The sequence below is a fragment of the Oryctolagus cuniculus genome, chromosome 10 (assembly GCF_051225735.1).
Source record: "Oryctolagus cuniculus isolate XC-2025 breed Fujian yellow rabbit chromosome 10, ASM5122573v1, whole genome shotgun sequence".
In the NCBI taxonomy this organism is placed as follows: domain Eukaryota; kingdom Metazoa; phylum Chordata; class Mammalia; order Lagomorpha; family Leporidae; genus Oryctolagus; species Oryctolagus cuniculus.
This window is the reverse complement of record NC_142876.1, coordinates 33,151,451-33,176,079: the sequence shown is the minus strand read 5'-3', so window position 1 is coordinate 33,176,079 and position 24,629 is coordinate 33,151,451. Positions and strand designations below refer to the sequence as shown.

General features: G+C 37.9%; 1 pseudogene; it reads right to left on the bottom strand.

Annotated features, from left to right (window-relative positions):
- LOC103349381 (ribosome biogenesis protein BMS1 homolog pseudogene) overlaps positions 1-6,524 on the bottom strand; it is a 63,133-nt pseudogene extending 56,609 nt beyond the window's left edge.
- Positions 6,525-24,629: the final 18,105 nt, after the last annotated feature.

The following is a 24,629-nucleotide window of genomic DNA, read 5'->3' as shown; positions in this document are numbered from 1 at the left end:
AGAAAGGATTAGAAGGCCTTTTTAGTGAGATACTAGCAGAAAATTTCCCATGTTTGGAGAAGGACAGAGACATCCTAGTAGAGGAAGCTCATAGAACCCCTAATAAACATGACCAAAAGAGATCCTCACCACGACACGTTGTAATTAAACTCACCACAGTGAAACATAAAGAAAAGATCCTAAAATGTGCAAGAGAGAAACGTCACATTACTCTCAGAGGATCTCCAATTAGACTCACAGCTGACTTCTCATCAGAAACCCTACAAGCTAGGAGAGAATGGCGAGATATAGCCCAGGTACTAAGAGAGAAAAAACAGACAGCCCATAATATTATATCCTGCAAAGCTCTCATTTGTTAATGAAGGTGAAATAAAGACTTTTCATAGCAAACAGAAAATTGAAAGATTTGCCACTCGTCCAGCACTGCAAAAAATGCTTAAAGATGTGCTACACACAGAAACACAGAAACACAGCCATCAATATGAAAGAAGGTAAAGGAAGAAAATCTACCAGTAAAAGATCATAGGAAGCTCAAAGCATATACTAGAAAATATCTTTGGGAAAATGGTAGGGCAAAGTCACTACTTATCAATAGTCACATTGAACGATAATGGACTCAACTCTACAGTTAAAAGGCACAGACTGGCTGAATGGATTAATGAACAAAACCCATCAATTTGCTGCCTACAAGAAACACATCTTTCGAACAAAGATGCATACAGACTGAAAGTGAAAGGTTGGAAAAAGATATTCCATGCCAACAGAAATGAAAAAAGCAGGTGTAGCCATATTAATATCAGACAAAATAAACTTTAACACAAAAATTGTTAAGAGAAACAAAGAGGAACATTATATAATGATTAAGGGTTCAACTATTATAAATGTATAAGCACCTAATTACAGGGCACTGGTTTATTTAAAAGGTATGTTAAGGGACATAAAGGGAGACTTAGATTCTAATACAATAGTCCTGGAGGACTTCAACACTCCACTTTCATAAATAGACAGATCAACCAGGCAGAATTTAATAAGGAAACAGCAGATTTAATATACACTATTGCCCAAATGGATCTAAATGATATCTACAGAACTTTCAATCCTATATTTTAAAGATTTTACATTCTTCTCAGCAGTGCATAGAACCTTCTCTAGGATTGACCACATACTAGGCCATAAAAAAAGCCTCAGCAAATTTAAAAGAATTAGAATAATACCATGCAGCTTCTCAGACCACAGTGGAATGGAGCTGGAAATTAGCAACTCAGGAGTCCCGAGAGAGTATGCAAACAAATGGAGACTGAACAACATGCTCCTGAATGAACAGTGGGTCATAGAAGAAATCAAAAGAGAAATCAAAAACTTTCTGGAAGGAAATGAGGATAACAGCACAACATATCAAAACTTATGGAATATGGCAATAGCAGTGTTGAGAGGAAAGTTTATAGCAATAGGTGCCTACATCAAGAAATTGGTAAGGTACCAAATAAATGAGCTTTCAGCGCATCTCAAGGGTCTAGAAAAACTGAAGCAAACCAGACCCAAATCTAGTAGGAGAAGAGAAATAATTAAAATCAGAGAAGATATCAACAGGATTGAATCCAAAAAGACATCACAAAAAATAAGCCACACGAAGAGCTGGTTTTTTGAAAAAATAAACAAAATTGACACCCCATTGCCCCAACTAACTAAAAAAAAGAAGAGAAAAGACCCAAATCAATAAAATCAGAGAAAAAGGAGATGTAACAACAGATACCATAGAAATTAAAAGAATCATCAGAAATTACTACAAGAACTTGTATGCCAGCAAACACGGAAATCTATCAGAAAAGGATAGATTCCTGGACACATGCAATCTACCTAAATTGAACCATGAAGCATAGAAAAGCTAAATAGACCCATAACTGAGAAAGAAATTGAAACAGTAGTAAAGGCCCTCCCAACAAAGAAAAGCCCAGGACCAGATGGATTCACTGCTGAATTCTACCAGACATTTAAAGAAGAACTAACTCCAATTCCTCTCAAACTATTCAGAACAATTGAAAAAGATGGAAACCTCCCAAAGGGAAGTTTGTCCTAAAGGGACAAATATCATATGTTCTCCCTGATCGGTGACAACTAACTGAGCACCAAAACGGAAACCTGTTAAAGTGAAATGAACACTATGAGAAATAGTGACTTGATCAGCCATTGCCCTGACTGTTGATGAACAACATAATACTTTATCCCTCTTAGTATTTTTTTGTTTGCTGTGCTTAATACTATTGGTTGAATTCTGTAACTAATACACAGTTATTCTTAAGTGTTGAAACTTAACTGAAAAGTGAACCCTGTTAAATATAAGAGTGGAAATAAGAGAGGGAAGAGATGTACAATTTGGGACATGCTCAAGCTGACTTGCCCCAAACGGTAGAGTTAGAAAAATACCAGGGAATTCCAATTCATTCCCATCAAGGTGGCATGTACCAATGCCATCTCACTAGTCCCAGTGATCAATTTCTGTTCACAATTGATCATAATGATAGGACTAAGAACCAAAGGGATCACATAAACAAGACTAGTGTCTGCAAATACTAACCAATAGAATAAAAAATGGAGAGAATGATCCAACATGGGAAGTGAGATACACAGCAGACCCATAGAATGGCAGATGTCCTAAACAGCACTCTGGCTTCAGAATCAGCCCTTAAGGCATGCGGATCCAGCTGAAAAGCCCATGAGAGTATTTCAGGCATGGAAAGCCAAGACACTCTGGGGAAAAAAAAAAACCTAAATGAAAGATCTCCATGAGTGAGATCCCAGTGGAAAGAATGGACCGTCAAGGAAGGAGGTACCTTTCTCTGAAGGGAGGAGAGAACTTCAGAATCAGCCCTTAAGGCATGCGGATCCAGCTGAAAAGCCCATGAGAGTATTTCAGGCATGGAAAGCCAAGACGCTCTGAAAAAAAAAAAAAAAAAAAAAAAAAAAAAAAAAAAAAAAAAAACCTAAATGAAAGATCTCTGTGAGTGAGATCCCAGTGGAAAGAATGGACCGTCAAGGAAGGAGGTACCTTTCTCTGAAGGGAGGAGAGAACTTCCACTTTGTCTATGGCCTTGTCTACATAATTGGAGTTGGCGAACTCAAAAGGCTTCCATAGCCTTTGAACCTCATGACTGGAGCATAGGGAGATTACTGATGCCATAAACAGGAGTGTCAATTTTGTTAAGTCAACAACAGGAGTACTTACTCCTCATGTGGGATCTCTGCCCTTAATGTGCTGTACATTGTGATTTAATGCTATAACTAGTACTCAAACAGTATTTTTCACTTTGTGTTTCTATGTAGGTGCAAACTGTTGAAATCTTTACTTAATATATGCTAAACTGATCTTCTGTATATAAAGAGAATTGAAAATGAATCGTGATGTGAATGGAAGGGGAGAGGAAGCAGGAAAGGGGATGGTTGCAGGTGGGAGGGAAGTTATCGGGGGGAAGACATTGTAATCCATAAGCTGTACTTTGGAAATTTATATTCATTAAATAAAAGTTAAAAAGAATAATAGAAAATAAAACAAGAACTATCCTCACAAAAGTAGGTAATTTAGAAATTCAAACGGGCACTCAATATGAAGTAAAGTTTATTCGTTGTTCTCTCCAAACCCAGTCTACAGGAATGTCCTAAACCTCAGCTCCAAATGTCCCCAAAGACAGATGATACATTTCTCATTTTTGAAACAACAACAAATCCAAGAAAACAAATATTGTTTTTACAGGTAGGGAAAACAAAACCATGTAAATGGATAAAGGAGGACTTTTTGGCTGAATGGAGGAGACACATGCTGTGATACAGAGCAGATGCAGTCCCAATGGTGGCCTGTAGGACTCAGAAACCTTAGCACCGTCTGGAGGGGCCTGATGGAGACATGGACTCCCTAGGAGGCAGGAAAGGAGGCTTCTTCAGAAAAACTTCTTAGGAGACTGACACTTTTCCCCAAAAGTCAGTTTTGCTGACTTCTCCTGTTTTTCCTTATAAAAACTCGCTGTAACAAATGACTCACCCTTTGCCCATAGTTTACTTTTCTGGTTAGCCTGTGCTTTTGTCTCAGCAACATAGTGTACTGGTCAACACTGTCTATTGTCACATAGTCCTGGGCAGGGCCACTGATCTTTTCTGGTAAGGGAGATCTTCAAACCTGCATCCTCTTCAGGACTGGGATTTCTGAACAGAATATTTTGAGGCCCTCTTTTTCCACATCTGGATCTGAATTTGTGTACTGACCCCACTATGAGGCCTTAACCTTAGGATTCCTGGTTTCCTGCTACACCAGTTCGCTCCCTCTGATTTCCAAGTAATGTAGTTCCCTCAGGAAGAGGTCCTATGCTCTGTTCACACATTCTGGGCTTTGGGCTCTGCATTCATAGAAGACCAGCTAAGTCAGTGGCCCTTCAGAGTTGCAGCCATAAGCCCATACTTTTCCTTCTGACTGGAGTTTTAATTATCCACCATGATGATCTTTTGGCTGTTGTTCCCCTAGGCCGTGCAATCTTGGTGCTTTCTGTGGTGTAGGTGTGTCCCCCACCCCCAGACTAATCAGTAACTCACTTTGACTTTGAAAACTTCCAAGGTCATGAGCTGTCAACATATCTCTGATTTGTGTTCTCAGGCAGTGAATGGTTTCCTTGTATAATTACTCTGGCTTGTTCTCATTACTCTAGTAGGTACGGGGGCTGGGGTTTTTCTGCTCCCCCAAAAGTCAAATGATACAGTGGGGATCCACAGATGGGCCCAGTCTGGCGAGAGAAGGACTTTGTGATGGAAGATAAGGCCATACAAGTACATTCTTCCCTTGACTATGGCCCAGCCCTAGAGGAGTGAAGATCTCCAAGCCAATTCTCACTCTCCTCCCTTTAGACAAACCACAGACCCTCATTCATGCCTGATATGACTTTCTACCTTACATTTATGGGACGTGTATTACTTCCTGTTATTCTTTTTTAGAGGGTAAATCAACATTTTATACCATTTCTTCTCTGAAAAATTCAAAAAGAAGGGCTTTCTGATAGTGACCTTCCAAAGATGTTCTAGCTGATACACTCTCAAGTGTATGCTGTCTCAGGAGGATTCTGCTTCCGAGGCTGCAGCAATGTATAACAAGAATCAGAGACTTTCAGAGTCTACAGCTGGCTCTGAGAGTCAGCTTTTATAGCAGAGAAGTGGCTGAGGGACATGGGACAAGGAAAAGGAAATGAAGAGCTATTACTTCGTGACTCTATTCCTCTAGACCTATACCCAGTAACCCAGTCCTCACAGTCAAAGAAACACAGTATGAGGGAGTTTACACTGCAGGCCTCTACCATCTCTGGATAGATTAGTGTATGAGTTTGGGATAGAAGACCTCTCTCCTGCTCATGTTGTTTCCCTAGAAGGAAAACATTCTAGGAGCTAGTGCTGTGGCATAGCAGGTTAAGCTCCACCTGCAGAGCCCATATTCCATATGCATTCCGGTTCAAGACCCAGCTTCTCTACTTCCAATACATCTCCCTGCTTATGGCCTGGGAAATCAGTGGAAGATGGCCGAAGTGCTTGGGTCCCTGCACCCACATGGGAGGCCTGGAAGAAGCTCCTGGCTTCTAGCTTTGGAATGACCCAGCTCCAGCCAGCACAGCCATTTGGGGAGTGAACCAGCAGATGGAAGACTTCTCTCTCTCTCTCTCTCTCTCTCTCTCTGCCTCTGCCTCTCTATCTTTGTAACTCCAACTTTCAAATAAATAAAGAAATCTTTAAAAAAAAGTTATACTCTTGCCTGACAGGGCTCATTAGAGATGTCTACTTGTGTAAACACAATTTAGTTAGTAAAGTAGGAAGTGGAATAGAAAAATCCATCTACACCAGGGTGGGGGTGGAGATGGTGCTAGGGTTCCCTTTTCTTATTTCTATCTCTTTCTTTCCACCACTGGATTCATTTGGAGAGAGTACAGGAAAATAAAGAGCTCCACAGCAGAAAAGAAGAATATAGTAGATAAATTGACCCAGGAACTTGAACTTCAGTTCATACATAGGACCCTTGCCTGTTTAGGAGGTTGAGCTCTATATCCATCTACAGCAACCCATGGCTGCTGCAGACACAACTGAGTGCAGGGCACTGAGCCTGAGCTCTAGCCTAGAGGACCAGGCCTGCCTCACAGAAACAAGGGGCAACCAGAAATGGCCCTCAGTGTTGGGGGAAGGGACGCAAATTGGAAACTTGATCTCTGGCTCCCCTCCACTGTCCAGAGTGGGAACAGCCCATCCTGGAACACTAGATTCCTCCACTCCTCTCCTGGATTTTCTCTTTACTGACTCCAAACATAAGGCATGTCATTTACACAGTTTGGTATAACTTTTCATTATCCACATACAAATTGGCTCCAGTTTTACTTCTTGGAGCTCTCAGCATTACTGCCAGCTACTCCACAACCCTTGGAATTCAGATTCCCCAGAGATTTTTCAGAAGTGTCAGGACTTTTCCCTTTCAGGATTTCCTCTGTGCTCAACATCAGCTTCTCCATATAACTTGCATATGCATTGTATCAACCCATAGAATTCAGCTTCCCATTTCAACTTTGCCCAAACCAATCCACTTTCATAAAAAACAAAAATGGGCAATGTGGCCCTAATGGAGCTACTTACTGTAAGGATAACAAAATGGGAAAGATGTGCTAACACAATGGTGGAAATTAATGCATTGATTTGATATTTATATTTTTATCATTTAAACTTAGTAATTTATATCTACCAAAGTCTCTTTCAAACTGAGCTGTATCCAATGCATCACAAATCTCCCCTTTCTGCTTGTGTTTGGCTGCCTTACTGATTATTTTCTCCTGAGCCTCCACAATGTTATTTTTCATTATACAGAATATTTCATCTCTTCCAAATCTCTACTTCAACCTGCATTTCCAAATCCAGATACATGTAGAGCTTCTGTGATGCCTTCTATTATGAGAGTTGGAGTTTTAAAAAGTGATGTTTTCGTTATTTTTAAATTACACCTGTAGTTGCATCCTGTAAAGAGTTTCCTGATTTTTACCTTGTGTTACCTAAGTTTATTCCAAAATTTATATTGGCCTTTCACTGACCATCAAAAAAAAATAAATGTGATTTTAACACACACACACACACACACATGAATTAAATATACATATATACACATACTTTGTCATAGACAGATAAAATTTATTTTCCCATATTCAGCATATATGTAACAGTAATGCTGACATCTACATTATTAAAATTATAAAAAGGGGCTGGTGTTGTATCATGACATGTTGTGTTCACTGTTGTTCAGCTGCTCAACTTCCAACCCAGCTACTTGTCAATATGCTCGAGAAAAGAAGCAGATGGCCCAGGTGTTTGGATCTCGGAGGTGTTTGGGTATCTACCATTCATGTAGGAGATCCACATGAAGCTCTTGGCTCCTGGCTTCAGATTGGTCTAGCCCAGGCCACTGAGGTCATCTGAGGAGTGAATTGGTGGATAAAAGACTTCTTTCTCTCTTTCTTTTTCTCTCATTGTCTTTCAGATAAATAAATATTTTTAAAAATTGTAAATAATGGGAATCAAGTACCAGATATTTTTTCTTTGATTTCCTCAAGTTTTTTCTGCCTTGAATGAGTCAGCCTTGTCAGAGGACAAAACAAACCAGTTTGTGAAGGAAAAATAATTCATGCAGCTGTATGGAACTACCTAAAAAGGAAGAGTCAGGGAAGAAAATTAGCCCATCAGAGAGAAAAACAATGACACCTATCTCTCTACTCACCTTACAAAGGTGGGGGGGGGGAAATACAGCAGGCTCCATTTTGGACATAATGTAACAGCTGTGCCAGCTCCGGGCTGTGCCCACCCTTAACCAAGCAAAAAAGCCTGACTCTGGTGGAGAGATATAACAGGAGGTTAAGACCTAGAGAATGTGTGGTGCTTATGAAATGGGACTGTGAAAAAAAAAAAACCGAGGGTGTGTGGGAGAACTCATGGTGTGCATGGGACATCACTTTTGACACACCCTTAACCTTTAAGAACTAAAGACAGGCCGGTGCTGAGGCTCACTAGGTTAATCCTCCACCTTGCGACACCAGCACACTGGGTTCTGGTCCCATCGGGGCGGTGGATTCTGTCCCGGTTGCCCCTCTTCCAGGCCAGCTCTCTGCTGTGGCCAGGGAGTGGAGGATGGCCCAAGTCCTTGGGCCCTGCACCCCATGGGAGACCAGGATAAGTACCTGGCTCCTGCCATCAGATCAGTGTGGTGCGCCGGCCGCACCCCGCTGGCCGCGGCGGCCATTGGAGGGTGAACCAATGGGAAAAGGAAGACCTTTCTGTCTGTCTGTCTCTCACTGTCCACTCTGCCTGTCAAAAAGAAAAAGAACTAAAGAGAGCTCTCTGGCCACGCCCACTACAAGCCTCTAAAGATTCAATAAAAGAAGACAGCCAACTTAATCTAGAGTCATAGTACGAGAAAAGCCACTGCAATAAGGGGAAAAAAAGGAAGAAGAAACCAAATAATATCTCCACAATGCCAAACGACAAATGCAGAAACCTAGGAAACAAGAATAAGGAAGACATTATGTCAGTCCCAAATGAACATGACGCTCCAATATAAGATTACGAAGATGATGAGATAGAAGAAATGCAAGATACGGATTTCAAAAATTTGTGATAAGAACATTTAGAAGTTATCAAAAACAAATTCATGAACTATAGAAATCCATACTGGACAGGACAGAAAATCTCTATCATGAAAATGAAATCTTAAGGAGGAATCAAAATGAAATGAGGAATTTAGTAGAACATGAAATTGTGATATTGAAGGGAAATCAAAATGAAATGAAGAATTCAATAGAACAAATGGCAAATTCAATTGAGAGCCTTAAAAACAAAATCAGTGAGATAGAAGAGAGAACATTGGACTTAGAAGACAGAGCCCAGGAAAGTATACAGTCAAACCAAAGAAAATAAGAGGAAATTCAATCCTCCAATTGCGGAACCAGCACTCCAGGTTCTAGTTCCAGTCGGGGCGTCAGATTCTGCCCCGGTCACTCCTCTTCCAGTCCTGCTCTCTGCTATGGCCCGGGAGTGCAGTGGAGGATGGCCCAAGTTCTTGGGCCCTACACCCGCATGGGAGACCAGGAGAAGCACCTGGCTCCTGGCTTAGGATCAGTGCGGCACGCCAGCCACAGTGGCCACTGGGAGGTGAACCAATGGAAAAGGAAGACCTTTCTCTCTGTCTCTCTCTCTCTCACTGCCCACTCTGCCTGTCAAAAAAAAAAAAAAAAAAGGAAGAGGAAATTAGAAATCTAAAAAATATTGTTGGGAATCTACAGGATACTAGTAAAAAACCCAACATTCAGGTTCTAGGAGTTCGCAAAGACATGGAGAGAGAGAAAGGATTAGAAGGCCTTTTTAGGGAGATACTAGCAGAAAACTTCTCCGGTTTGGAGGAGGACAGAGATATCCAAGTACAGGAAGCACATAGAACTACCAATAAACATGACCAAAAAAGGTCCCCATGATGACACATTGTAATCAAACTCACCACAGTGAAGCATAAAGGAAAGATTCTAAAATGTGCAAGAGAGAAATGTAAGATTATTCTCAGAGGATCTCTAATAAGACTCACAGCAGACTTTTCATCAGAAACCCTACAGGCTAGGAGGGAATGGCGAGATATAGCCCCAGTACTAAGAGAAAAAAAACTGCCAGCCCAGAATATTATATCCTGAAAAGCTCTCATTTATGAATGAAGGTGAAATAATGACCTTTCATAGCAAACACAAATTGAAAGAATTTGTTACCACTTGTCCAGCCCTGCAAAAATGTTTAAAGATGTGTTGCACAAAGAAATACAGAAACATAGCCATCAATATGAAAGAAAGTAAAGGAATAAAATATCTCAGTAAAAGATCACAGGAAGTTGAAAGCATATATTAGAAATATCTTTGGGAAAATGGCAGGGCAAAGTCAATACTTATCAATAGTCACATTGAACGTTAATGGACTCAACTCTACAGTTAAAAGACATAGACTGGATGAATGGATTAAAAAACGAAACCCATCTATTTGCTGCTTACAAGAAATACATCTTATCAACAAAGATACATGCAGACTGAAAGTGAGAGGCTGGAAAAAGATATTCCAGGCCAATGGAAACCAAAAAGGAGCTGGCAGACCCATCTTAATATCAGACAAATAAACTTTAACACAAAAACATTAAGAGAGACAAAGAGGGGCACTACATAATAATTAAGTAATCAATCCAACAGGAACATGTAACTATTATAAATGTATACGCACCTAATTACAAGGCACTGGGTTATTTAAAAGATATGTTAAGGATGGAGGCTGAACAACATGCTCCTTAATGAACACTGGGTCATAGAAGAAATCAAAAACTTTCTGGAAGGAAATGAGGATAACAACACAACATATCAAAACGTATGGATACGGCAAAAGCAGTATTGAGAGGAAAGTTTATAGCAATAGGTGCCTATATCAAGAAATTGGAAAGGTATCAAATAAAGGAGCTTTCAGCACATCTCAAGGATCTAGAAAAACTGCAGCAAACCAGACCCAAATCTAGTAGGAGAAGAGAAATAATTAAAATCAGAGAAGAAATCAACAGGAATCCAAAAAAAAAACATTGCAAAAAATCAGCGATGCGAAGAGCTGTTTTTTTTTTTAAACTTTTATTTAATGAATATAAATTTCCAAAGTACAGCTTATGGATTACAATGGCTTCCCCCCCATAACGTCCCTCCTACCCGCAACCCTCCCCTTTCCCACTCCCTCTCCCCTTCTATTCACATCAAGATTCATTTTTGATTCTCTTTATATACAGAAGATCAGTTTAGCATACATTAAGTAAAGATTTCAACAGTTTGCTCCCACACAGAAACATAATCTGAAAAATACTGTTTGAGTACTAGTCATAGCATTAAATCTCAATGTACAGCACACTAAGGACAAAGATCCTACATGAGGAGTAAGTGCACAGTGACTCCTGTTGTTGACTTAACAAATTGACACTCTTGTTTATGGCATCAGTAATCACCCTAGGCTCTTGTCATGAGTTGCCAAGGCTATGGAAGCCCCCTGAGTTCACTGACTCTGATCATATATAGATAAGGCCATGGTCAAAGTGGAAGTTCTCACCTCCCTTCAGAGAAAGGTACCTCCTTCTTTGATGACCTGTTCTTTCCACTGGAATCTCACTCACAGAGATCTTTCATTTAGGTATTTTATTTTTCCCCAGAGTCTCTTGGCTTTCCATGCCTGAAATACTCTCATGGGCTTTTCAGCCAGATCCGCATGCCTTAAGGGCTGATTCTGAGGCCAGAGTGCTGTTTAGGACATCTGCCATTCTATGGTTCTGCTGTGTATCTCACATCCCATGTTGGATCATTCTCTCCCTTTTTGATTCTATCAGCTAGTATTTGCAGACACTAGTCTTGTTTATGTGATCCCTTTGGTTCTTAGTCCTATCATTATGATCAATTGTGAACAGAAATTGATCACTGGGACTAGTGAGATGGCATTGGTACATGCCACCTTGATGGGATTGAATTGGAATCCCCTGGTATGTTTCTAACTCTACCGTTAGAGGTAAGTCAGCTTGAGCATGTCCCGAATTTGAAAAAATAAAGAAAATAGATACCACATTGGCCCAACTAACTAAAAAAAGAAGAGAAATGACCCAAATCAATAAAATCAGAGATGAAAAAGGAGACGTAACAACAGACACCACAGAAATAAAAAGAATCATAAGAAATTATCACGAAGAATTGTAGGTCAGCAAACAGGAAAATCTATCAGAAATGGATAGATTCCTGGACACATGCAATCTACCTAAGTTGAACCATAAAGACACAGAAAAACTAAACAGATGCATAACTGAGACAGAAATTGAAACAGTAATAAAGGCCCTCCCAACAAAGAAAAGCCCAGGACCAGATGGATTCACTGCTGAATTCTACCAGACATTTAAGGAAGAAATAATTCCATTAACTCTCAAACTATTCAGAACAATCGAAAAAGATGGAATCCTCTCAAATTCTTTCTATGACACCAGCATCACCTTAATCCCTAAGCCAGAGAAAGATGCAGCACTGAAAGAGAATTACAGACCAATATCCCTGATGAACATAGACGAAAAAATCCTCAATAAAATTCTGGCCAATACAATACAACAACACATCAGAAAGATCATCCACCCAGACCCCTAGTGGGATTTATCCCTGGGATGCAGAGATGGTTCAACATTCGCAAATCAATCAATGTGATACACCACATTAACAGACTGCAGAAGAAAAACTATATGATTATCTCAATAGATGCAGAGAAAGCATTCGATAAAATTCAACACCCTTTCATGATGAAAACTCTAAGAAAATTGGGTATAGAAGGAACATTCCTCAATACAATCAAAGCAATTTATGAAAAAAAACCACGGCCAGCATCCTATTCAATGGGGAAAAGTTGGAAGCATTTCCACTGAGACCTGGTACCAGACAGGGATGCCCACTCTCACCACTGCTATGCACTATAGTTCTGGAAGTTCTAGCCAGAGTTATTAGGCAAGAAAAAGAAATTAAAGGGATACAAATTGGGAAGGAAGAAGTCAAACTATCCCTCTTTGCAGATGATATGATTCTTTATTTAGAGGATCCAAAGAACTCTACTAAGAGACTATTGGAACTCATAGAAGAGTTTGGAAAAGTAGCAGGATACAAAATCAATGCACAAAAATCAACAGCCTTTGTATACACAAGCAATGCCATGGCTGAGAAAGAACTGCTAAGATCAATCCCATTCACAATACCTACAAAAACAATCAAATACCTTGGAATAAACTTAACCAAGGACGTTCAAGATCTCTATGATGAGAATTACAAAATCTAAAAGAAAGAAGTGGAAGAGGATACCAAAAAATGGAAAAAATCTTCCATGCTCATGGATTGTAAGATTCAATATCACCAAAATGTCCATTCTACAAAGAGTAATTTATAGATTCAATGAAATACCAAATAAAACACAAAAACATTCTTCTCGGATCAGGAAAAAATGATGCTGAAATTCATATGGAGGCACAGGAGACCTCAAATTGATAAAGCAATCCTGTACAATAGAAGCAAAGCCAGAGGCATCACAACACCAGATTTCAGGACATATTTCAGGGCAGTTATAATAAAAACAGCAGGTACTGGGACAGAAACAAATGGATAGACCAACGGAAGAGAGTAGAAACACCAGAAATCAATCCAAACATCTATAACCAATTTATATTTTATCAAGGATCTAAAACTAATTCCTGGAGCAAGGACGGTCCATTAAAAAAATGGTGCTGGAAAAATTGGATTTCCACGTGCCGAAGCATTAAGAAGACCCCTACCTTACACCTTACACAAAAATGCACTCAACATGGATTAAAGACCTAAATCTACAACCCGACACCATCAAATTATTAGAGAACATTGGAGAAACCCTGCAAGATAGGCATAGGAAAAGACTTCTTGGAAAAGATTCTGGAGGCGCAGGCAGTCAAAGCCAAAATTAACTATTGGGATTGCAGCAAATTGAGAAGTTTCTGTACTGCAAAAGAAACAATCAGGAAAGTGAAGAGGCAACTAACATAATGGAAAAAAATATTTACAACTATGCAACAGATAAAGGGTTAATAACCAGAATCTACAAAGAAATCAAGAAACTCCACAATATCAAAACAAACAAACCACGTAAGAGATGGGCCAAGGACCTCAATAGACATTTTTCAAAAGAGGAAATCCAAATGGGCAACAGACACATGAAAAAATGTTCCGAATCTCTAACAATCAGGAAAATGCAAATCAAAACCAAAATGAAGTTTCACCTCACCCCGGTGAGAATGGCTCACATATGGAAATCTACCAACAACAGATGCTGGAGAGGATATGGGGGAAAAGGGACACTAACCCACTGCTGGTGAGAATACAAACTGGTAAAGCCACTATGGAAGTCAGTCTGGAGATTCCTCAGAAATTTGAATATATCCCTCCCATAAAACCCAGACATCACACTTCTTGTTATTTACCCAAAGGAAATTAAATTGGCAAATAAAAAAGCTGTCTGCACCGCAATGTTTGTTGCAGCTCAATTCACAATAGCTGGAATCAACGTAAATACCCTCAAGTGTGGATTGGCTAAAGAAATTATGTGATATGTACTCAATAGAATACTATACAGCAGTAAAAATCAATGAAATTCTGTCATTTGCAACCAAATGGAGCAATCTAGAAAACATCATGCTGAATGAATTAAGCCAGTCCCAAAGGGACAAATATCATATGTTCTCCCTGATCAGTGACAACTAACCAAGCACCTAAAAGGAAACCACTTGAAGTGAAATGGAGACTATGAGAAATGGTGACTTGATCAGCCCTTGTCCTGACTGTTGAAGAACAATTTACTACTTTATTCCTTTTAGTATTTTTTGTGCTACTTAATACTATTGGTTAAACTCTTTAATTAACACACAATTGTTTTTAGGTGTTTAAATCTAACTGAAAAGTGATCTCTGCTAAATACAAGAGTGGGAATAAGAGAGGGAGTAGATGTACAGTTCGCCACATGCTCAATCGGAATTTCCCATCATGGTAGACTTAGAAACATGCCAGGGGATTCCAATTCAATCCCATCAAGGTGGCATGTACCAATGCCATCTCACTAGTCAAAGTGATCAGTTTCAGTTCACAATTGATCATACTGACAGGTCTAAGAGTCAAAGGGATCACACAAACAAGACTAGTGTCTGCTAATAGTAGCTGATAGAATAAAAAAGGAGAGAACCATCCAACATGGGAAGCAGGATACACAGCAGACTCATAGAATGGTGGATGTCCTAAACAGCACTCTGGCCTCAGAATCTGCCCTTAAGGCATTCAGATCTGGCTAAAAATCCCATGAGAGTATTTCAGGCATGGAAAGTCAAGACACTCTGGCAAAAAAAAAATGACCTAAATGAAAGATCTCTGTGAGTGAGATCCCAGTGAAAAGAATGGACCATCAAGGAAGGAGGTACCTTTCTCTGAAGGGAGGAGAGAACTTCCACTCTGACTATGGCCTTGTCTAAATAATCAGAGTTGGTGAACTCAAAAGGCTTCCATAGCCTTGGCAACTCATGACAAGAGCCTCGGGTGACTACTGAGGCCATAAACAAGAGTGTCAATGGTTAAATCAACAACAGGAGTCACTGTGCACTTACTCCCCATGTAGGATCTCTGTCCTTAATGTGTTGTACTATGTGAATTAATGGTATAATTAGTACTCAAACAGTACTTTACGCTTTGTGTTTCTGTGTGGGTGCGAACTGTTGAAATCTTTACTTAGCATACACTAAATTGATCTTCTGTATATAAAGATAATTGAAAATGAATCTTTATGTGAATGGGGTGGGAGAGGGAGCAGGAGATAGGATGGTTGCGGGTGGGAGGGAGGTTATGGGGGGGGGAAAGCCACTGTAATCCTGTAGCTGTACTTTGGAAATTAATATTTATTAAATAAATGTTAAAAAAAAATTCTGTAAGCTAAAGGACCCTTCAAGAAGCAGCACTACATCTCCTCCTGTCCGGGGTGGCTACTTCTCTTCTGTAAACTTTGTATCTTCTTTCCTATTTATGTGCTGTTTCTTCCTATTTATTCATGTGCCATCTATAGAAAAACTATTTTGTTCCTTTCATAAAATAAGTATCAACAATTCAAAGATTTAAATACCAAGAAAAAAAGATCTTAAAATCAAAGTTGGTAAGTTTTTATAATAGCTCAAAATACATCAACTTACTGATTGGGGAGCTGGCATTGGCGTGAAGTGGGTTAAAGTCACTACTTGCAATGCTGGCAACACAACACATATCAGAGTGACAATTTGAATCCTAGCTGGAACAGTTTTGATCCACCTTCCTACTCTGCACCTGGGAAGACACTGGATGATGGCACAAGTAAGTACTTGGGCCCCTGCCACTCATGTGGAATACTCAGAATTACTTGCTTCAACCTCGTCCAGCTATGGCTGTTGCAGTCATTTGTAGAGGAATCAGTAGATGGAGACATTCTCTCTCTCTCTCTCTCTCTCTTTCTCTCTCTCTCTCTCTTCTCCTCTCTCTCATCTTTCAAATAAATAAATCTTTAAAAAATATTTAATTTCAAAAATATTTAAAAGATTTAAATGAGGCACAGGCATTTGACACAGTGTTTAAGATACTGCTTCGGATGACTGCATCCCATATCCTAGATCTTTGTTCAAGTCCTAGCACCTGTGCTTCCCATTCAACTTCCTGCCAATGTACTCTCTGGGAGGCAACAAGTGTTGGCTCAAGTAATTTAATCTCTGCTATTCATATAGGGGAACCACACTGAATCCTAGGCTCTTGGTTTCAACCTGGCACAACTCTGGTTGTTGCAGGCAGGTGGGGAGTGAATCAGTGAAGGGAAGCTCACTCTCAATCCTGAGCTCAAACAATTGCTGTGTGATAGTGCAAATCAGTATATTATACATTTATTTCAAGAAAAATCACTAAAAGAACAATAGTTTAGCTCACACAAGTACAAAGTCATTGAAATTCACTGTCAAAATAATCTGACACAAAATACATCTAAATATTTCTTGCAAAATATCTGCTGATGAATAATACAGTGAATATTCAGGCTTTCAGCACCTTATTTTTTTACGAGAAACTTTTTTAAATTTTTCAACTCTGCCTTTTCCTGCTTTACGCATATTTCTATTACCTTCCATTGTAAAACATCTTAGCAGATTCCTCTTCATGCTTTACTGAATTACTGCTTTCTTGAGTTCTTTAGAAATAGACTTGCTTGTAAATGCCCCATACAGATGATTCATAGCAATCAATTCTCCAGTCACCTCAAACTTGGCATTTCTCAAACAAATGAATAGTTTTAGAGACATCTGTTCAACTCTTCAAGAACAAAAAAAAAAAATAAAAAATTTTAAAAATAACGTAAAAACACTCCATTATTTTTGTCTTGTTTTTGACTATTGATGTTGCCCTAAATGTCTTAAACACTTTCAGTGACTGAGTTCAACAAAATGAAAATTACTTATGTTTATTTTTTCTGGATATGTTTCTGTGGCTGTTGTAATTTACATGATTTCATGATCTCAGCATCGGTAAATAGTTTTTTCCTGCCTAGGTAACAGATGAGACACTTGAATTTACTTTGGTTCCATTTTTCATTGTTGTGAATAAATTTTTCTGTGATGAGATATTTTATTTTAAAATTTTCTTGTTTTTCTGGCCATTCATTTCCTGTGAGCTATGAATGTTGTGATGGGTGCTTATTCTGGTAATGTCAATATATATTGCATCCTTGTAGTGCTATTGCATAACAAATATAACATTTTGCATGTAATTTAAAAGAACTAAATAATATCCATTGCACACTTTTACCATCAGAGCTACTGTCATGCCCTTTGTAATACTTTTTTTTTTTCATGTTTATAGTTGCAGGTCCAATGAAGTTGATTTAGGCAGAAAGAAGTTTACTACCGAGTACTAAATGAACTTACAAACTTGTAAGCGCTGAGGGATGAGGGAGTAGCTAAAAATAGACTAGAAATTGAGTATTCCAGGAGCAGCTCCCAAGTTTATTTCTATCTCTGTCATGTTCAAAGGCTGCAGGAGTAGGAAGTTGAAGAAACAGCTAACAAACTTTAAGAGAACCACCAAATTGGAAAACCATTACCAAATCATGAAGTCAACACTGATCCCACTGGCTCATAGGCCAGGCCCACAAAATTATTTCTCATACCCTGCCCTCTGCCCAAGTTGCTCTGTTCCAAATATCAATCTCAATCTTATTGGGAGAACCCAAATCATATCTAAAATTCTGAAAGAAATTCACAAGGAATCTGGCAAATGTTTGTCTTTAGTGCCCCAGTTATTTAGGAGAGAGTTATATTGCATACTGAGAGAGCCATTCCACAATTTCACACATCCTTCTCTTGCACAATTTTCAAAATATGTCTATTCCCTCCTAAATATTATAGTAAAGTAAACTCAACTATGTGGTACACAACAGAGAGGTAAATATTGATCATTGATCCTATCTCCCTTGCAAAAAACCTAAAGAGGATCATTTGCAAAAATGACTCCTAAAAATAAAAATCAAGATTCAATTGTACTTTCTTATTTAGAAAGATAGCTAGCTAAATTAACAAAAGTTAGACATATAAGGAAAAATATTGTTTCTCATCTAAATCAAATAAGACAAACTATTACTTTTTTTTTTTTTTTTTTTTTTTTGACAGGCAAAGTTAGACAGTGAGAGAGAGAGACAGAAAGAAAATTGCCACTATGGCTGGCATGCGGGCTGCGCCGATCTGAAGCCAGGAGCCAGGTGCTTCCTCCTGGTCTCCCATGCGGGTGTAGGGCCCAAGCACTTGGGCCATCCTCCACTGCCCTCCTGGGCCACAGCAGAGAGCTGGACTGGAAGAGGAACAACTGGGACAGAATCCGGCACCCCAACCGGGACTAGAACCCGGAGTACTGATGCCGCAGGTGGAAGATTAGCCAAGTGAGCTGTGGCACCGGCGACAAATTATTACTTTTATGGGCTGTAGCCACTCATTTGAGTTAAGTTTCCCTGTTACGAGAAAACGTGGCAACTATGAGATGGAGAAGAAAAGACGCTATGAAAAATTCTTAACCATTTGCACTCTCAGATCTTCTTACCAGGATTCCTTGAAATCCTTTACATCAAAAGAATTAGGCAGAAAAATATGTATTATGTACTAGATGTATTGCCAAGGATTTGTATTTATCCTATGGCTTATAATCAAGGATAGATATATTATTGATATCAATATCATATTATGTTACATTCATTATATTAAGAATTATATTAAATGTAAGTGGAACAAATATTATAAATATATCACAGGTTCATAATAAATTTAACTATTAAATTATTATTGATTTTGGTAAGCATTTATGCTAAACATGAGTAAACTAGGGGAATTGAAATTATTTTTCTCAGTACACACATTTTTTAAGCTATAGAGTCTAACTTTTACTTGTACAGCCTTTTATTTAAAAGAGTATTGAGTCTGTGATTACAAAGAAAATTGAAATTATGTTATTGTGAAGAAATTAAAAGAAAAGAAGGAGGATGGGGGAAGGGAGGGAGGAAGGGGAGAAAAGTATCCTTATATTCTTAGAATTGTATCTATGAAACTGATGAAATCTGTTCAGTATATATTAATAAAAACAAAGAAAATCTAGAAGGCAGAATGTTATAGAGTCATAATTTTTAAAAATATTTTAATTTTTTGGGGGCCAGCGCCATGGCTCACTTGGCTAATCGTATGCCTGTGGCACTGGCATCCCATTTGGGCGCCAGGTTCTGATCCCAGTTGCTCCTTTTCCAGTCCAGCTCTCTGCTGTGGCCTGGGAGGGCAGTGGAGGATGGCCCAAGTGCTTGGGCCCCTGCACCCACATGGGAGACCAGGAAGAAGCACCTGGCTCCTGGCTTCGGATCTGCGCAGCACCGGCTGTAGCGGCCATTTGGGAGTGAACCAACAGAAGGAAGACCTTTCTGTCTCTCTCTCTCTCAGTCTATAACTCTGTCAAATAAAAAAATAATAATTTTAATTTTTATGAAATTAATAAATACACATAATTTTAAATTAATAATATTAAAGGATATCATGAAAAAACACTTCATGCTTCACATACCCCACATCCTAGTCTGACTCCACATTAGCGACTCTTTTTCACCTGATTATGCTTCTTCTTTGATTTTTTTTTTACTTTTCTATATCAAGTAATGTGCAAACATTTCTACTTCTTGATTTATTAACATTACATATCATTGAACACCTCTTGTATAGAAATAAATTACTTTGATGAGCAGTTAAAATTCTCTGTTTCTCATACTTCATCTTTCTGATAGAGTCAGGTTATAATTTCAAACCAATATTTTTCATTACTGCTGAATCATATAACATATTACAATTGCATGTCTGTCCTCGTCAACATTTGGTTTCAACATTTGCTTCTTTTTTATAATGTTTCATTTACTATGTATCACCATTTTTCCTAAATATTGAGAAATCTTGAAAAAGTAAAAAATAATTGATCAGTAATAAATACTAACATTCTACCATATTTGCTTTACTTTTGTGTGCACATATGTTTATAGATTGAGTCATCTGAAAGAAATTACAGAAATTGACAATTCACCACTTGAATATTTGAGTGTGATTTTGTAAATTAAGAGCAATGTTCCACATATTGTTGCAATAGCAGTGTCATACTTAAAGAATTCTAGAATTTCTGACTGATCTAATAGTTTGTCCATATTAAAATTTCACCAGTTATTCCCAAAATGTGATTTATTTTCCTTTTTAACCCACGACACAATCATTTTCATTTATCAAGACAACAGGTCAGTTAAATATAGAGTTCCACGTTTTAGTTATCTGTTTCCTCATAATATTGCTAACTTTACTACAAATCATCTGTATTTTCTTAAAATTGAATTTAGTCTAGAGGCTTGATTAAATCAATGTTGAGCATTATTTGAGGGAGATATTTACAAGTGATGGAAACAACAAACTGCATCAGATCAGGATACATGTATAGAATTGATAATTAATTGCAATACTGTCTGATTTTTGTTAAGAGAAAATCACCAGTTCTCTTCATCCTAAAAGTATCATTTTTGCTTGCAACTAATAAATAATTGGTGATGTGCTACCTTGACATCTTGCAGATTTCTTGCTTTCCACAATCATACTTCTAATCATTTTGTCATCCATTGATGAGTCCTGCCTGAATCAATTATTCCTTTGGAGTTTTCTACAAGGTGATTTTTAATTCTATTATTTAGCTACAATTTCATCTCCTTTAGCAACTCTCATGGTCTGAATATTTGAGCTGCTTGCCAAAGTTCACATGTTGAAATCCTAATACCCAATGTGAATATTTGGAAATGGAGCGTTCAGAAGGTAATTGGGGTTACATGAGTTCATGAGAGTGGAGGGCTTCATTGATGGGATCAGTGCCTTTATAAGAAGAGTCACCAGAGAACTTGGGGTTTCTCTCTCTCTCTCTCTCTCTCTCTCTTTTTCTCCCTGAACAAAGAAGAGATAAGGTGTGTAAACACAAAGAAGTTTGCTATACCTCATCAGACACCTTCACCAGAAACAAATCACTTAGTCACCCTGATCTTAGATTTCCAGCCTCCATGCCATAAGAAAATAAATGAATGTGATTTATTACACAGACTAGATATTTGGTTGTAGCAGCCTAAGCAGTCTAATACAGCAACTAAAGATGAATTTCTATTTCTAAGTTAGATAAATATTTAATTCTCTTTAAAAATATTCTTTCTCCTAGTACTACTATGCCCCATCTCCCTATTCTTCTTCTCAGAAAGAGTTCCTGGAGGACACAGATTGCAGTGCAGCAGGTTAAGCTGCTGCTTGGGACACCAGAGTTTCATACCCGAGTGACTGGGTTGAGATTCCACCACTCCACTTCCAGTTCAGCTTCCTGCCAATTACATCCTGGGGGGCAGCACATGATGACTCAAATGCTTAGGTCCCTGCCACCAATATGGGTGAACTGGATGGATTTTCTGGCTCCTGGCATTTTTTAAAAAAAAAGTTCTTGTAACTACTGCCAATGAGAACAAAAGCTGTTTTTTTTTTTCCTTAATAACCTCTCTCTCCTATCTCTATCTGTTACTAAATAAATCAATTATATATTCAGTGTTGTACAGTCAATTATAGGCAGTTTTTTGTATACCACTTTTTTATTTTCAAATCTGTCCACACCAGCCAATGAGAGCCCTACAAACCATCTTCTCATTCCTTCTGAAATACCCACTGTAGATTCTTTGTGCATGTGTGCATCTTTCCTGTCTGTCACAAGAAAACATTCCAGACTTGTGTTTCCCCAACCCCAGATCTAGTATAAGTCATTTCTCCAAAGATCTATGGCCCTTTTCAAAAAAAAATCAGATGCTAAATGTTTTGGCTGTTACTACTTTATTGTCAAGGATTGTTTGAGCACCCCTCCTACTCACAAGACACCAAGAGTGCTTTCACAGTTGTGACAAAAAGAAATGTCCCCAGACCTTGCCAAATATTGCCTAGAGAGCAAAATTGCCCTCAATTGAGAATCAGCGGCCTTTATGAATGAAAGCATTGTGTGAATTCTCCTCCACATTTGATTTGTTCCTTTACTAAGATACACTGAATATGACTCCAAATCAACACAGAGAGAATCTTCATTATGATTTAAGGTCTCCCTGTACCCTGTTGTGCAGCAGAATCAGAAAGCTAATTTAAATACTGGATAGAAAATAAATTTATGTGGAGGTCATTTCATGCACATTGAAGTGTATCTTAAGGATATATTCTTAGAAGTAGAATTTCTGATTAAAAGGATAAGTATATGTGTAATTTTCTTTTGTATTGTGACAATCTCCTTCATCATATTTCTACTATTTTTCATGTCTTCTAACAATGTGAAAGAGAGTCTGTTTCATAACAACATTTCCAATGCAATTTATTTAATCAGAAGAGTAGAGAATGGGGTAGAAGGTGGATAATAGTGGTTTTGTTAATTTAATAGATGAAAAGTACTATTTCTATGTAATCCTTTGTATTTTCTTATTTAAATGAAATTAGGAGATATGTTTTTTATGTATTTAAGGACCAATGTTTCCCCATGAATTGAATGTTTAAATTTCTTGGCTGCTTTTCACCTAACAAATTTTTAGGCATTGTCATATTTACTTCAGAATGTTGTATATTTTAGGAATATTTCCTTTACCGTAACTTAGAATAATTATTGGATTTGTCATTTATTTTGACTTTCCTCCCAGTAATTTTTCCAATGAACTTTCGTATTACTTTTTTGTATTATAATTTTCCTATATCACTTCTGAATTTTGAGTTATAGTGATAAAAGACTTTCAATACTTGAAGATTTGAAGGAATATAGTTATTATATTGCATTTATATGGTCTCACATTTCATGTATTTTATCTGAAATCCATTTGTAAGTAATTCTGGTATAGGTGAAAAATATTAAAATTTTTGAAAGCCATTTATTAAAAAGCTTGGTGGATTTCAAGATATACTACAAAGCAGCTATAATCAAAACAGCCTGGTACTGGTACAAAAACAGATGGTAGACAAATGGAACAGGATAGAAATGCGAGAAATCAACCCAAGCATCTACAACCAACTTATATTTTACCAAGGAGCTAAAACCAGTCCCTAGAGCAAGGACATTCTCTTCAACAAATGTTGCTGGGAAAGCTGGATTTTCACATGCAAAATTAGGAAGCAAAACCCCTAACTTACACCTTACACAAAAATCCACTCAAAGTGAGTTAAAGATATAAATCCACAAAACAACACCATCAAATTACTAGAGAACATTTGGGAAATCCTGCAAGACATTGGCACAGGCAAAAAGTTCTTGGAAAAGACCCCAGAGGCACACATAGTCAAAGCCAAAATTAACAAATGGGACTGCATCAAATTCAGAAGTTTCTGTACTGAAAAAAAAAAAAAAAAACACAGAAAAATGAAGAGGCAAATAACAGAATGGGAGAAATTGTTTACAAACTATGCAACTGATAAAGGATTAATAACCAGAATCTACAAAGAGATCCAGAAACTCTACAAGAAAAAAACCTAGTTAAGTGATGGGCAAAAAGCTTAAAGACATTTTTCAAAAGAAGAAATCCAAATGGCCAACAGCCATATGAAAAAATGTTCAGGATCACTAGCCATCGGGTAAATGCAAAACAAACCCACAATGAGGTTTTACCTCATCCCACTTAGAATGGCTTTCATACAGAAATCAACAAACAATAAATGCTGGTGAGGATGTGGGGAGAAAGACAACCTATTCCACTGTTGGGGGGAATGTAAACTGGAAAAGACACTATGGAAGACAGTATGGAAATATCCTAAAAATCTGAATATAGACCTACCATATGACCCAGCCATATGGAATATATGGGAATATACCTAAGGGAAATGAAATCAATAAATAAAAAAGTTATCTGTACTCCCATTTATTGCAACTCAATTCACAACAGCTAAGACATGGAATCGATCTAAATGCCCATCAACTGAAGACTGGATAAAGAAATTACAGGATATGTACACTCTGGAATACTACACAGTGGTAAAAATAAATGAAATCCGATCATTTGCAACAAAATCGATGAATATGGAAATCATACTTATTAAAGTAAGCCAGTCTCAAAGGAACAAATACCATACATTCTTCCTGATCTATGAGAACTAATAGAGCACCTAAAATGAAATCTGTAGAAGTGAAATTGTCACTTTGAGAAGGGATGACCTGAGCTGCCCTTTTCTTGAATGCCCTTTTCTTGACTGTTGTTTTTGTTTTTGTTTTGTTTTGTTTTTGCTTTTTTTCTTCCTACTATTTGAATAACTCTTTCCTTAACATAGTTAATCATATGTATATTAAGTCAACTGAGCATGTATCTCAGCAAAAAATAAGAGTGAGAATAAGAGAGAGAGGAGGGAGTTTGTAACTGTAAAGCTGTATAGTTCTGCATACATTCCTACAGAC